We start from the raw sequence: 15,689 nt of genomic DNA, 5'->3' as shown, positions 1-15,689 counted from the left end.
CGAAGGCCAAGGCTGCCTCTGGGGTCTGGGATTTTTCTCTGATGTAGTTTGCAATTTTTTGTGTTAAAATTGAGAAAGTTTGAAATGGATTGTGGGTAAAAGTATCAGTTTTGAAGGGATTCCTCTAGTGAGCCTTGTTGGATTAATGTTGGTAGTCTGTTGTTGCTTTTTGTCTTCAACTTGTGGGTTTTTTTAATGCAGCATCAAACTGCAAATCCCCTCAGTGGGACTTAGCTTGGTGTGAGCCCAGTCTGAAAGCTACAGCTGAGAGCAGCACGTGTTTGATGAGGTGTCAGTACATCCACCCCCACTGGGAAATGAGCCTGGTGCTCACTGGTTTTAGCTGGCAGGCCTTAGTTAAACCCCTTCCCCACGGTGTGTGTGAGTCTGAAGGAAGCTCCAGTGCTGGATTTTCACACCATCTGAGGGGGTTCTTGTTAGTGCTCACCTGGGGTGTGCAAGGCTGTGCTCCTGGCTGTGTTGAACAGCCTTTTTAATCTGTTATTTGTGCAGGGGCCAAGAAACTCCAACCCATGGTGGTGGCCCAGGGCTCAGCACCACTGGCTGGGCTGGGAGCAATTCTTTTGGGAGATGGTGGCTTGGGGGTCCTGGGAGAGAGTGCCAGGAGTTTGGAGTCAGCAATCTGGGGGGGAATCTTCTGATTTCTCAGACAGCTGAGGGCTGCCAGGATCTCTCAGCACTGGGATGGGAGCAGGTTATGCTTTACAGGAAGAATTCAAGGATCAGTCTTACCAATGAAATAACCCGTATTTAGTCTAATACTGTGAAATTTTAATAGTTCTATGGTTCAAGACACAAAAGTGATTATGAGCTGGACTTGGTGAAAATGAGCTTCTTAAAAGTGACACTGCAATTGGAATTGCAGAGTTGGGAGTGTTACAGCCTCCTAATAAAACTTTTTGGTCCTGGCTAAGTGGTGTCCTGGCCTTCTCAGGCTGCAGATTGTTCATATTCCTCTCTGAGCTCTTCCCTGCTGCCAAAACAGCCCAGGACCCCCTCCTTCCCTAACAGTTCTCTATTTTCTTCTTTACCTGAAAGGAAGCTTGACAGTTCTCAAACAGACTTAGATATATTTTGTAGTTTTAGCATGAATTGTTGTGCTCAATGTGTATGTACTTGCCACTAATAAAGAGAGTGTAGGAATGAAAAACCTACATTGCTGCTGCATTCTCTTCCCTCCCATCCAGGGTGGTGTGGGAGGGATTACTTTCCTGAGATAAAATTGCAACACATGAAATCCCACACTGAGCCCTTCAGTGCGTTTTTCTTACAGGCAAAACAAACACAAAGAAGAACAGGAACAAAACTCAGGTTGCTCTTGTTCAATTTCGATTTTTTCTTAGTGTGTTTTTCATGTACCAACTTTTGTCAAGCAAAAGGGACTTACAAAGGGAAAGCAGAGGGAGAACTGTTAAAAAACCTACTTATATGCCCATAAAATTCAGTATGTCTTAGTCCTTCCAATACTGAAGAGCAGGGCAATGTGGCTAAATTACCTATCTGGATTATTTCTAATTATCAGAGCTAAAGCATTAGTGAAGGAAGGAGAAAACACAGTGCAAACAATCCCTGCTTGTCTGTGCTCACTGCATCTCCTGAACAGGTCCTGCTGCTCTTCAGGGTCTCTTCATGCAGCAGAGGACTCCAGCAGGACCAGTTTCGCTCCCTGGGTTCTGTCTATCGCTGTTCTTCCCAAATTTGAGTACATTTTGTCTAGACAAATCTCACTTTTGACTCCAATCTTAGAGTTCACCTAATTTCAACTATCCTGCAATATTTAGCATCGCTTTCTGAAGGCAAGGAAACCACAGTTAAGTGGGATTTAGTAAAAATGGGTCCTCTATAAGCAGGGATGCTCTGACAGTAAAATAATAGATTTACTGAAATGTCTTTGGAAGTAGAGAAGTCATCAATGATGTTGTTGTGTATTCAGTGTGTCCATTTTGTATTCAGAAAGCTCAGCCCCAGCTACTGCAGAAAAGCTGTGGAATTACCATTTGCAGATAAATCTTGTGTCTAAATTGTATTTCTTGGTTGCTAATTTTACTAATTAAAATATCTATCACCCATGCACGGCCCCAGACTGATTTAGAACAGGAAGATGACTGTCTGTAATTTAATGAGGAGTTGTACATGAGCAGCAGATTCTTTCCTGGATGGCTGTGCTGAAATTCATCCCTGTGTTGGGGCCAGGATGTTCAATGTGTGCTGGGGGGATTGGGCCAATAATGCACTTTCTTATGGAAGGGTTCAGTAATGTTGTCACTGAGGGTGTTGTTCTACATTGGAGGAACCTGTGTTGACAGGGCAAGGGCTAAAGGTTTTAAACTAAAAGAGGGTTGATTCAGATTTGGCACAAGGAAGAATTTGTTTAGGACAAGGTTTGTGAGGCACTGGAACAAGTTTCCCAGAGAGGTCATAGAAGCACCATCCCTGGAAACATTGAAAATGAGGTTGGACAGGGCACTGAGCAACCTGATCTGGTTGAAGATGTCCCTGCCCATGGCAGGGGAGTTGGACTAAATGACCTTTAAAGTTCCTTTCCAACCCACACCATTCTAAGATTCTATGATTGTAATTCATACTTTGGAGCTTCAGACAGTGAGACCATAAAACGTACAAAGCACTCTTTGCCTACAGCACTGAGGTTTAAGGACAATGTTTTTCATGGTACTTCTCATGAGATTCCTGTTTGCTTGTCCCCTCGGGGAGGAGGGAGTGGGGGGAGAGGGTCTGTCAGGAGCAGAGCAGAGGTTGCAGACATTGTCCTCTGTAGGAGCTGTGGCTTTGCAGGCAGCACGATGCTGCTCTCCCTGTGCAGGAGCAGGGGACAGGCACAGGGTGCTTTTCACCTCAGGACACCATTGGCACTGTGGAACACTCCCTTTCCCATTGGGAATTTCCACACAGGATCCCCACCTTTGTGCCCGTGCTGGCTTTAGGTGCCAGGAAATCTCCCGTGTTTTCTGCTCTGCCTCTGCATTTCGGTGGGAACCAGCATTCCCTGTGCACTACTGTGCATCATCAGTCTTTCAAAGATGCTTGATTTCTGTTTGATTCTTAATTATTATAATAGTTAAGGCACTTAACATGCTTTAGTGATTTACCTCATTTAATTGGATGTAGTGATTAGAATATCTTTTATATTGCCCTCACTGTGGTTTTAATTTAAGATTATAATCTCACGGTTCTTTTCAGCTCCTCTGGCTTTCATTTAGATACTGCTTTTCTTTTCTGATTTCATTTTGTTTATTCATTTTTCCTGCTGATTCAGTAAACATGCTGCTAGGAGGATTTCTCAGGAAACCTGAGTGTGGTTATAAATTCTTTCATTTAGTGTAGACACTAATGAATTAAAAAAAAATATGAAAATGATGCACGAGACTGTAGTCAGCCTCTGGAGTTGTCTGTTGCTTTTTGCTGTAATTTATTTGAATTAAAAGAAAAAAAAAGGAAAAAAGAAAAGAAAGAAATTATTCTCTTGATGGGGCATGTGAAATAAGGAGATGTAAAGTGATAATGTTACATCCTCTTTTGTGTGTTTTGTCCTCCCTTAGCAGATGGATGATGTACAGATTAAGATTTTAACATTATGACCCAGTGTGTGATATTTTGGTGTTGGTCCCCAGTGTGGGAATTGCTCTCTGGTGAAGGGAATTGAAGTCTGAGGCTGTAGGTTCAGCCCCCCCTGCCCTGTCCTGCGGGGCAGCACAGGCACTGGGGAGGAGGATGGAAAGGAGGGAGTGCTGGGAACTGGTCTTGAAAACCTAATTTTCATGATCTGAGGAACAAACAAGCACTTCTCTGCAGGGACAGTGGTAGATTCTCCAAATTGGTTTGAAATGTAGAGTAGCATGTTCTTTTTTCCTCTCGGTGATGCACAAAATCACACAGATCATCCAGCTGGTTTGTCACTGTAGAAATATATAGTATCTCTATTTTTTTCTCTGCTCTGGTGCCAAATCCCGAGAGTCCTCCATGACTATAGTGCTCCTTTCAAAGGGGAAGGGCCAACACGGGTACTGGCACACACATGAACTCAGAAGAGCTGCAGGTCCAGCAGGAGAGGAGAGGCTGCTTTGTAGGAAATTCCCATTTGCAATTCCACTGGGAAAGCTGAGAGATCCATTTCACAGGCTGCTCAGTGCTTGGAGGTTTGGCCAGCTGAAATCCATGGAAGTAGAAAAGTGCTTTATCTTCCTCTTCTCCTTGCCAGCACAGAGATGGTTACTGTGGCAGGAGGAACAGAGTTTGCTTGAACTCTAACAAAGAACTAACATTACAAAAAACCCCAATCCTTGTCGTTAAAACGTACCAGGGATCCCGTTCAAACAGAATAAAGGAGGAGGTCCCCTGTGCAGGGCTCCTGGTCCTACCCAGAAGTGGCCACTCAAGAAGAGAAGGAGGGCTCCTCGCCTGCCGTGTCCCTCCAGCACCGGTGGTGCCCGGGGCTGGAGACCAGCTGAAAACACAGGGTTTCGTTTTCTCCCCAAGCCAACTAATTAGGTGAAAGCCACTGATACATGCAGGGCTTCAGAAAGAGTCTTTGATGAATTAGTTATTTATCCTGTCTCATCGCCCCTGTGTGCCGCTGCAATGTATCACCCCCCCAGACTGTGGGAATGCACCTTCCGAGCCAGATCACCGAGAGCTGAACTTTGTTCTGGGAAGGTTCCCAGTGAAATCAATTAGGTTTTGTGCAGATCAAGTGCTGCTGAACATGATTGCAGGTACCAGAGCCTGGCTCTGGGTGACCACGGCATCTGCTCCGACCCTGCCGGAGCTTCCCAGCGCCAGGTGAGGAAAACAGGCTGGCACTGCACTGACGTGGGACGGTAAAATAGGTCCAGTGTTTGGAGCTGCCAACTATCAGGCCTATAATATATGTCCTAAAGCAGTCAAAAGAGTTTTTATGAGTGCAAAAATATTAACAAATCGTTGGTTATTTAAAGGGAATCATTTAGGGCTCATCTGGCTAATGAGGAAGAAAAAACGGAGCTGAACGCTTCTTCTCAGTTGTAGGGAGACGTATGAGATCAGCTGTTGTAGGAAGCTATCAGTGAACACACCTCGTTAGCTCCCTTGTGTAAAACTCCTTATCTGCCTCTTATTAGTCTTTCATTAATTAAAGCTACAGAATTCAGTATTTTTGTTAGCTGTTCCCTCAGCATGAAACTCAGCTAATTCTTCTACTGTTGGAAACAAAGCTCCAAGATTGAAGTTTATTCTTATGGTGTTCTTTCAGTTATTTATTTCACATTGCTGTCATGCATGGATGAATTTATATGATGCTCTGATGACCTTTAGAAATTCCTCTGATTAAATGCTGTTCTACTTCATTATGACATTTCTGTACTTGTACTACCCGATTTGATGTGTACAGCTTAATAACACAACCAGACATGAATGCTAATAACTTTACAATTCATTGCATTGCTATTTTTTAATGTAGATGAATTTTAAAACAAGTTTCTCTTGCTGCAGGCTTACATGAATCATATAAATTAGAAGGTAACAAAAGAACATATTAGCATTTGTTAGCCTGGATGCACAAATTTTGTAGTAACCATTTTAATATGTACTACAACTTTTCCAGCCTCAAGTTTAATATGTACTACAACTTTTCACCCTCAATTTTTCAACCAACATCATAATTGAATTGGTTTCCTTCTTGCCTAAGGATAATGATTTTACACTGATGGAATCATTATTAGATTCTAAGGATTATACTGATGATGCCTGTTTTACATAGAGCTAAAAAAATTAAAATTATTCAACTGTAAAATACTCCTTTACACAAAGGCTATGTAAGTTGGAGATAAATGAACTAATTATTGTGTTTAGAGTTGTTGTTAATATCCAGCATCCATAACTGGAGCAAACTTCTTGCTGTAGCTCTGTGCAGGGGGTGCAGGAGGCTTTTGAAACCCCCACCCCATCGCTTGTCCTTGAAGTCTGGCAGGTGGTGAGTTGCTGTCGTGGAGCTGATGCTGTGCAAGCATGTGTTCATCGAGGCAGGAGATGGCTTCCTGCAGATCTCCACAGAAACTGCTCAAAAAGCTCCTCATCTACAGGCACAGCCTCCAGCAGTGGGATGAGAAACAGAGGAAAGGTGGAAGGTGGGAAAAGAGAAGGCATTACTTAGGGAAGAAGCATCTTTACTGGTATGGATCTGGTTATCAGTTCAGTCTGGGTTTGGAAGATATGCCCATGTTCCACCACACCTTCCTAAGGGGTAAAACAGTGTTTGAACTGGTCCAGAGTAAGTGAGAACCAGCTCACCTGCATCCACCACTTCTGTCTGCACATCCAAGCACTGCTCCTTGGATGGAGGGAGGGAAGAATGGCCCAGGTTAAGCATAAATGATGAATTTCTGCTATCCTGAAAACCGTCAACATTTCATGGGTAATTACACTTCAGGCTGCAGAAATAGCTGCTGAATTAATTGATTTTACAGTCACATCCTGAGGTGCTGAGTGGGTGTTGGTCTGTGTGGATGTGTCAAAATAACACCTTCAAAAGTCTCAGGGGTGGAAGACAATTACCTCTGTCTGTTGAGTAATCAGCAATTAGAATACAATATAAATATCTGCAACCTTTCAGCTGAAAAAACAGGAAGAAAAACTTTATTATTGCCTTTAAACATTTTAAACTTTTTTTGCAATTTTTACTTGTCAGATATAAAAGTATCTGGAGCTGAAATTAAGCAAGTATAGCCCCTCTTCCTCTGATTTTTTCAAGCTGGAGGTTAACCTCAATTAAAAAAAAATTAAAATCACGTTTCTTTAAGCATCTATTTTAAATCATAGGTGAGAGACCAGTCAGCATAAGTACAATGGACTGCTCTTGTGCATGATTTTTAAAAGCCTTTGTGCTTCATTACTGCAGCCGGATGTCACCTCTGAGGTCAGGGAACATGATTGCTTCCCAACACTTAAGCTTCAGTCAGTTTTATTCACTACAAAAACAAGAGTAAGGAGCTGCACCAGTTGTAAACTTGCACTTACTCCACTAATTGTGTATGGAGTGATCAATATATGGAATCAAATTCCATGTCCGTGGTGCATTAAGACATTATCAAACTCCTGTGCTTCTCAGCTGCTTTAATATGGCTCGAGGTACAGCACAGAGCTCCCCTTGTATGCGGTTCAATAGTTTCTTTAATCTGAGATGTAAACTTGTCTTTGAAAGTGAAAAACAAGCTGACCTGAAGGTAATAGACCTGCATTGAATTCATCTCAAACACATGTTAAATTTTCTTGACACCATTACCCTTTTCCTTAGGAAACTTCAGAGTGTTCTTGATTAATAATAAAAATAAGGAAAAACAACCTGTAAAAGCAAACCAGGAGCACTCGGTGGCCCATCTACTTTCAACCTTTTGCTCCTTGTCCTGGATATTCTCAGCAAAAGAAACAAAATCCCATCAAGCTCTTTTCAGCATTGCACAAGGATTTAGACTATTTCCTATGCTCAGGTCTTTGTAACAACAGAACAAAATAATTAAGGTGATGTTAAATCAAGATGAGAGCAGGAGACAAGATCTCTGGATTCCAAGCCAGGCTCTCTGACTCAATTATTGAACAACTTGTGCTAAATTGTTTAACCTATCTGCTGCTGCTTCCCTGTCTTTAAGGTGAGGGCACATGAAGTTTTACCTCCCCACGACATGACTTGCTGTGATTGTTGGTTTGTATTTGTGGGGTGCTTTTGGAACACAACGCTCTGTGAAGTGGCAGTGAAGTGTGGCTCTGGCACCCACTTTGGGGTTTCCTTTCTCCCCGAAGCTCAAATTCTGCTGAAACTTGGCCAAATTTCTGTAGCTCTCTAGAGGAAGAGTAAAATTTGTTGTTGCAGTAAAGGTTCATTATAGATGTTTCATCAGGGATCAGTTTGTGAAGCAGCTGTCATTGCTGTCGGAGAAGGTGGAGCTGCAGAGAGGCTTTAACTTGAGTTTGGGGGATCATGATGAGGGAGTTGCTGAAGACTTGCCATGTGCTGTAATTAAAGGGCTGCTGTCAGAGGCCAAGCAGGCATAAAAATGTTCCTTCCTCAGCTGCTCTTCCCTCTGGTGAGTTCATCTTAATTTTCAACATTTGATGGAGAATTGAATTTTGAGGTGGAAAAGGGAATGTTTTATCTCAGGGATGATGTGGTGACTCTTTTATGGGTGTCCAGTGTTTGTAGGCATGGGGGAAAGGAGCTGGGTCCTTGGTCTGCCACCCAATCTCCCAAATTATTGTAAGGCCTCTCCGGGGAATGTGCTGCCAGCAGAGAGGGCAGGCTGTGCCCCAGTTGTTTGACTTGAACAACCAAAGACATTGCACCACCACCAAGGAAATCTCGGACCACAGGCTCAGGCTTGAAGCCAGCCTTGTCCCTGGCACAGCTTATCCCAGCAGGGACTCTATCAGGTGTGTCCAATGGACAGAGCTGTTCCTAAGGATGCGTGTCAGCATCGGGCAGACCAAGCTCTTGAGGTGTTTTTGTGTTGCTGGGGCTGTGGTTTGGACATGGATCAGCTGAGCAGGAGCTGGCTGGGAGCCTGGGAGCAGCACTTGCAGAGTCCATCCGAGGAGCTGAGAGGAATGGCAATGTTTAGCAACCTCTCCATCCTGCAGGTGAGTGCTTGGGCAGAGAGAGGGCCACCACCAGCCAAAACTAATTGAAAGCTGTGTAGAGCTGACACCAATTGCTCTCACAGGAGTGACTACAAATAGGTATCTCCTGGAGCTTTCTCCCCACCAGGTCAGACCATGCCTTAAATAACCTGGGTGCATTCTGGTGGACTTGGGGTCTCTCTCTTTCCAAAGAACAGACGTAGGGTTCAGCATTTACACGAAGACAACCAGAAGAAAAGATTTATTCTCCTGTTGTTCTCTTTCTAAACATTTCCTTTGGTGCAAGTGTTAATATTGACAAGTGTGTGTTTTATAATTTTGGAGCTCACTTTAGGCTGAGATGGTGCATTGGTATTTAATGCACAATGCACATAGTTTAGATGGCATGCATTAATCATGTTCCTATTGTCTTTGTTATGGTAATGGGAGAAACAAGCTCTTGGGGTTTTTTTTAAATTAAAAAAAAAAGGAAAATGGTCTTGACTTCTTTTTTTCTTTTTTTTTTTCTTTTCTTTTTTTTTTTTTTTTTAAGATACATTATATTTCAGCAGCTAATGAAGAGGAAATAATGATGAGTCTGCACTATGATGTGTATTAGAGCACTAATTAGACTATAGCAGGACTGCTTACGGATGTCTTTGAAACACCTGCTTGGTAATTTTCAGCCCCATTTTCCTCTCTTTACCAGGGCAGGCGTGATGGGAAGACAGAGTTAAGACTGAGATATGAAACAGAGAACTCAGCACCCTCCAGTTTTGTCTTTTGTTCACCCAGCTTCATATATGTTTAAGACAAGGATAATGTGGATGGTCATTGCAGTGTCCTTTTTGTGGGCTGGGATTTCTATTGCCCATGGTAGGTATAGGGAAAGGACTCATATATGTTATTTTCTAACTTCCTTGTGACCATACAAAGGCAATATGGTTTCAGAACAAGAATTCCCAGTTTAGGCTGTCATCTTGCATGTGTATTAATCCAGAATATTATGTATTGCATCTCCAACATTAGCTTATCGTTGCTTTAGTTTGGAGTGTGCGTTTTCGAGACCATTAAAAGCTGTAAATCTAGAAATAATGTTGGCCTTCATTTTTAAAGCTGTTTTGAAGTTGTCTTCTTTTACTGTCATAAGAAACCACAAATATTCCCACTCTATATCTTATTTGCTTTTACATTTCTGTCAACTATGTAAATAATTGAATTCTAAACATGAATTGCAAACATGCCCAAAATCACATACCAAGCAGGCTGAGTTCCTACCTCAGCCATGTCTCCCAACTTGCACTGCAGCCAAGCTGGTCGTAGGTTGTACAAAATTCACCTGTGTTTTATAAGATGCAAATATTGGCTACATATTTTTTAGCCTCTAAACATGATTGTGTTGCCCACACTAATGAGACTGACAGTGATTCCTCAGTATTCCCCCATACTGAGTCTCTGTGATGATTCAGCTTCTTTTCTTCTCACAGCTTTTTCCAAAGGAGACTTTTCCTGACTGCACCATTCGTGTGTCGGAGGATGTGGAGCTGTTTGTGCCTGAGAGCCTGAGCAGAGCTCAAATGAGAATTCTAAAGGTGAGCAACTCTGATTCAAAGCTGGTCTGATTTTTCTTATTTTGATGATGAAAATTTTCAATGGGTGCACTAAATCCTGAGAGAGTCACATGTTTAAATGCAGTATGAAAACATTTCTCATGGAATAATGCATTTAAAAGTAAGAGGCAATATTTTCATTTATGGGTATATCAGAATTTTTTCTCTGTTTTGAAATGTTTGGTACTACTTGCATAAAACCCTGTTTCAGGTGGTCACTGACAGCTACAGCTGATTTCATCCCACATGTAAGATCATATATTGCAACCCACACAGAGAGGACAGTATTGAAAAGGAGAAGAGTTCTGGGGAGGTTCAGTTGTACTTGGTAGCATTTGAATTCCAGAATAGGAACAGATTTATCACCTGCCCGAGGATCAGGTGAGAGGTAAAGAGGTGAATGTAGAGGGGTGAAAAGTAGCATCAGATGCCAGAAGCAGGTGTGATTTGTCTGTTTTGGGTCAGACCTCAGCACAGTTTGATCCAGCCCCTGGTACTGTGCTATATGGTAGATGTGTAACTTGGAGGGAGACACGTGGAATCTCTCAAGGTCCTTTGAGGCTGGAGCTCTTGGCTGGCAGAGCCAAACCCTGAGACTCCACAGTGCTCAGTGTTGTCCCGAACAGATACCCCAGGCACTGCAGTAATGGGAGATGCTGCCTTTGAGTAGGAGGTTTACAGGCAGAGATAACAGAAAATTTACTCCAGCATAAGACAAGGGGTTTATCTAGATATACAGCAAGTGTTTAAAAAACCAAACCAGAGCCCCAGGCAATTTTGTGACGTTCATCACCAGGATGAGTGGTGTTCTCTCAGCACACCAGGGGCCTCAGCACCATCAGTGCTTGTGGAGGCAGCAGAGCAAAGCACAAGTGCATTCGTGCAAAGGAGCTGGGAAGCCAAACCCTGAGCCTGCCAAAGCCCCAGGTGGATGTTCTGCCTTGCTAAGCAAGTCTGGTGGCTCAGTGACGCCACTGAATGTCCCCAGTGCCCTGTGTGACGCTGGTGACACCCCTGAGAGCTGCTGCTGTCAGAGCTGAGCTCGCCCGTCAGTGAAGTGCTGAACAAGTACCTGGAGGATTTCTGAGTGAGGCACACTTGTCTTTAAAATGTTATGCTTCTGAGGTTAGGGGCTTTCCTTCAGTTATGTGAGAAACCATGCCAGTACCACGAGGGGAAGGCAGGCGTCTGGAAACAGGTCTTTTTAAATCCCACTACGTGCAGTTGTGCTGGGAAGTCTGGGGGGGGTTTACCTCTGCTCCCAGTGTTGGGGGGTGTGTCTCTGGGGGGATGTGAGACAAATCTGTCCCCATCTCTTTCTCCCTTGTGGCTTCAGAAATTGTGCTGCACCTTCAGAGGGGATGGGACCATGTGCCATCTCGCCAGCAGCCCAGTCCAGAAGGACTGAAATAACCCTCTGGAGGGTATCCACTGCTTTCTGGGGTTGGATCAGTCTCTCCAGGGAAATACACAGCTCCCCAGTGTATTTCAGGTCAGTCCAAGGATCTGGGCTTCTATTTCTGTTTAACTGCTCACCCATATCATGAGTATAGTAAGACATGAGCCATATCAATCTAATCATAAACCCAAACAAACCAGCAGTTGTTCGAGTCCTTTATCTCTTGGCAGGCAACAGCAAGCCCTCACCTCTTATCCACTCTGCACACATGCAATTATTCTGCAGCCTTCATCAGCACCAGGAATTCAACAGCTGAGACCAACATTTATCTCAGTAAATCCAGCGTGTAGGTCTGCCCCTCTCCTGAATATTCAGATATGCAGCCACATCAGTGCTGCTCGTTTGAAGGCAATGACAAGGGTCATCATTTTATTCTTTATCTCCTGCTTCACCTGCTCCTGAATGCTGAAGGAAAGGAGGAAACAGCATCCTGGGGAGCTCAGTGGTGTGCATGACAACCTTGCAATGCTCGACTGTCCATCAGGGTGCCGTGGGAGGATGAGGAGGAGCAAAGGCACCACTGAGCATCTGTGCCCACAGCCCTGGTGGTGCCAGTGAGGTGGTGCTGTGGTGCTGGTGGGAGGGAGATGATGGGTGCTAGCCCTGCCAGCCCCTCCAGCCACATGGCATGAAGCCAAAGGGCACAGAAGTGCCTTGTCAGGTAGGAAACCTTCAGCCTGGTCACAAATAAGCTTGATTTCTGAAGATGGGAAAGGTTAAAATTGAGTTTGAATGTCTCGAACTTCCCTCAGGGCTGTGTTTTCTGAAAAGACAGTGGGTCTTGTTCAGCTGCTTTTCACTTACATGCCTAAAAAGATTCAGCTGTCATAGCCCTGACAAGCACTAAAAAGCTCTTGTTAAGGTCACGGGCATCAGAGAAGTGTCTCTCCTACAACATCCCAGTGAACCAGGGCCACTGGCACTGGGAATGGGGGCTGGTGTCAAGACACTGTCTGGTACAAACAGGACTGTGACCCGGTGTCCTGGCACGGCAGAGCTGCTGCTGTTCCCACTGCTCTTCCCAAGGGGAGCCGTGTAACACTGCTCCAGCTAAGTGCAAAAAGAAAAAAAAAAACAACAAAAAACCCCTCTAAACATCCCTGACCTTTAAATTCAGGCTGCAGCGAATAGATCTGCTGCTAACCAAAAATCTGAGGTTGCTTTCATGTGTCTTGAGCGTTCAGGGAATAGATGTAGCTTAACATGCAAATGCTGGGCTTCCTGCAGCACGCCGCTGCTTTTCAAACTCTCTCATTTCATGCTGTTACCTCCATCCCTGCTGTGTCTGTGAAAAGAGCCTCTCTGAGGAAAAGTTTCCCACAGACAGAAATCCGACTGATGTGGTAAAAAAAAGAACACAACACAACCAACCACTTATAGTTTAATTTCTAAAATGTGTGGTGTCCATCTGCAACCTGGCAACCAGCATCTTCTCTGCTGCTGGCGTGGATAGAGCAGCCCCTCACTGCCTCAGGGGATGTATTTTATATATTTGTCCTCATCTGTTTAAGTGAGTAGGTTCTGAAGTTGGGAGTTCTGTCCTAGCATAGGTGTTCAGAGGAATATTTTCCCCCTGTGAGCAGGGATGCTCCAGTGCCCTTTGGTGTGTTTACCTGTGCACCCATTTTCTCTGTGTTCAAGTTACCGTGCTCCCAAAACTTCAGTGTTCTGCAAGATAGAGAAATGGATGTCTCTTGTTACAGGCAACAAGGGGAAATGGCCTCAAGTTGTGCCAGGAAGGGTTGTCAAACCTTGAGAGGGTTGTCAAACCTTGAAACAGGCTGCCCAGGGGTCACCATCCCTGGGGGGATTTAAAAGATATATACATGTGGCACTTGGGAAAGATGGTTTAATGGTGGCTTTGGCACTCCTGGGTTAATGGTTGGACTCAAAGACCTTGAAAGTCTTTTCCAAACCAAATGATTCCATGATTCTCTGTCCAAACACTTCTTTTATCACTCATAAAGAATGCCTGTAAAGCCCATATACAGCAGCTGTTGGGCAGGTCCCCGCCCTGGAGGGTACAAGGGGAACTCGCCAACAAATAATGTTTATTTGGCACTTCAGATATCTTCCTTGAACCACCTGGGCACCATCATCCTCTTCTGCCTTTAAAGCAAAGCACGATGCATTATTGATGGCTGAAATGCAGTAAATGTGTGGCATTTCTCTAATACCTTACATTTTTGTTCTAATTTCAAGTATTTCTCATTCTATGCCACTACCATAAAATTCAACATTTTAAGCATATTGTCCCTCATAGTGCCTGCTTATATTTTTAAGCTTGTCTGGCTATTTTGGCAACAAGAGTCATCATGAATTATGTGAGCAATTCCTCTCTTTAGGAGCTGGTCCCAGCCCTGTGCTGCCCCGATAAGAGCAGCGAGGCAGGAGCTGCTTTGGGAACAGCAGGACCTGTGTGCCTGCACCTCAGCTGGGCTGGGACCAAAGAACAGAGCACGTGGAGTGTTGGAAATGAATTGAAACCCCAGAGAACTGGGTAAAAAATGAGATCCAAGCCTGATTTGCAGCAATTCAGTCTTGGAGCTGTGGCTTGTGACCATGCCATGGGCTGGACGTAATGGGTCCCACTTAGTGAGTTATCTGGGACTAGAAATCATGGTTTCTTCATCTCTAAAAGCTGAGCTTTCATCCCAAATATACAGCTGGGTGTTCAGGTGTAGGTGTAAGGGAGGATTCTAATCCAGGAGGCTTCATGAAAATCAAGAGATATTGGGTTAAAACCCCTTGGGGAGGGACCTGAATCTAACCCACATTTTCTAGCACAAACTCTAGTTAAGTAGAAAAGTGGCCACAAGCAGCATCATCTTGGTTCTTTCTTGAACTCAAGAGCCCTGTGATGTCCTTGGAGGAAAGGGAGGTGCTGGGAAGCAAAGCCTCACTCCCCATCTCCTTACCTGGGCTTTTATTAGACTCCACCACGATGTTCCTGTTCAGATTTCAGCACTCTGACCCCTCAGTCACCTTTTTCATATAAACAATCATTATAGAGCAGAATCCTGATGACTGGCAGCAGTTAGTCAGGACAGATGGCCTCTGCCTCTGACAGCTCCAAAACATCACATAAGCCTCATCTTTTCAAGAAGGCCTTTACCAGATGGGTCTAATTTAAAGCATGGCCTTTCTCATTTCTTCCTAAAGGACAGCTAATTAAGTGCAGAATGGATGTCTCTGCTCTTCCCGGGGCAGGAACAAGTGGGTGTTTGATATGGAAACATTTATGGTTTGGTTCCAGCACATCAGTGAGGGGAGATGATGAACTCATTAGAATAAATATAGACAAGTGTATTGAACTTCCCATTTTTTCTGAGTTTACTGGAGCTGCCCCAAGAGAGGCCAATTCTTGAGCAGCGTCTTGTGAAAAAATGTCTCTAATTTTTTATTGCTCTGCAGTGACCAACCCCAATCCCACTTGTATTATCTCTTATCAGTCCTGTTTTTACTCTGCTGCCAAAATTTGTGGTCACAGCCGAGGAGCTCAGAGAACAGCTCAGAAGAGGTTGAAACAAAGCTCTTATCGTGTTTTCCAGGAGCTCCAATCCAGTTGTTTCTGGCTGTTGTTTCCCACTCGATTTTCTGTGGTGGGAAACTTTATTCTCTTTTCCTCTTGTGCATCAAAATAGCTCTGAGAGATTCTTCTCCTCCAGGCAGGAAACCCTGAAAACTCTGGATCTGTTCAATTAGCTGCATTACAAACTGATTTCCAGCCTTGTCTCTTCTTCTCTTACATGAGCTATTAAATCCCTCCTCTCCTCACCTCCCCAGTTAAACTAAAAATGGCCTAATTTTTTTACATCCTTTTTACAAGCGTGTCTACATGGTAGAAATGAGGAGTTCTGGCTTATCTTGTTATTATGTAAATATTTTTGTGCTTCTAGAACAAAGTTTTCCTTTCCCTTTGATCCAGTTTTCTTGTAGTCAGTTTAACCTCCAGAAAGAGTCAAGAGATTGGTGGAGATTGCCACTGGCATTATTCC

The 15,689-nt window shown here is 43.9% G+C and overlaps 1 long non-coding RNA gene across 1 annotated transcript in view; it reads left to right on the top strand.

Annotated features, from left to right (window-relative positions):
* Positions 1-15,689, top strand: part of LOC135420138 (uncharacterized) — a 47,476-nt gene that overhangs the window by 19,075 nt on the left and 12,712 nt on the right. Inside the window, exons 2-3 of the long non-coding RNA XR_010433391.1 lie at positions 9,332-9,498; positions 10,110-10,214. This is a non-coding gene — a long non-coding RNA (uncharacterized LOC135420138). The remainder of the gene's footprint in view (positions 1-9,331; positions 9,499-10,109; positions 10,215-15,689) is intronic.

This window comes from Pseudopipra pipra, chromosome 11, assembly GCF_036250125.1.
Source record: "Pseudopipra pipra isolate bDixPip1 chromosome 11, bDixPip1.hap1, whole genome shotgun sequence".
Lineage (NCBI taxonomy): Eukaryota > Metazoa > Chordata > Aves > Passeriformes > Pipridae > Pseudopipra > Pseudopipra pipra.
The sequence above is the reverse complement of the archived record's forward strand: the minus strand, read 5'-3'. Positions and strand labels throughout refer to the sequence as shown.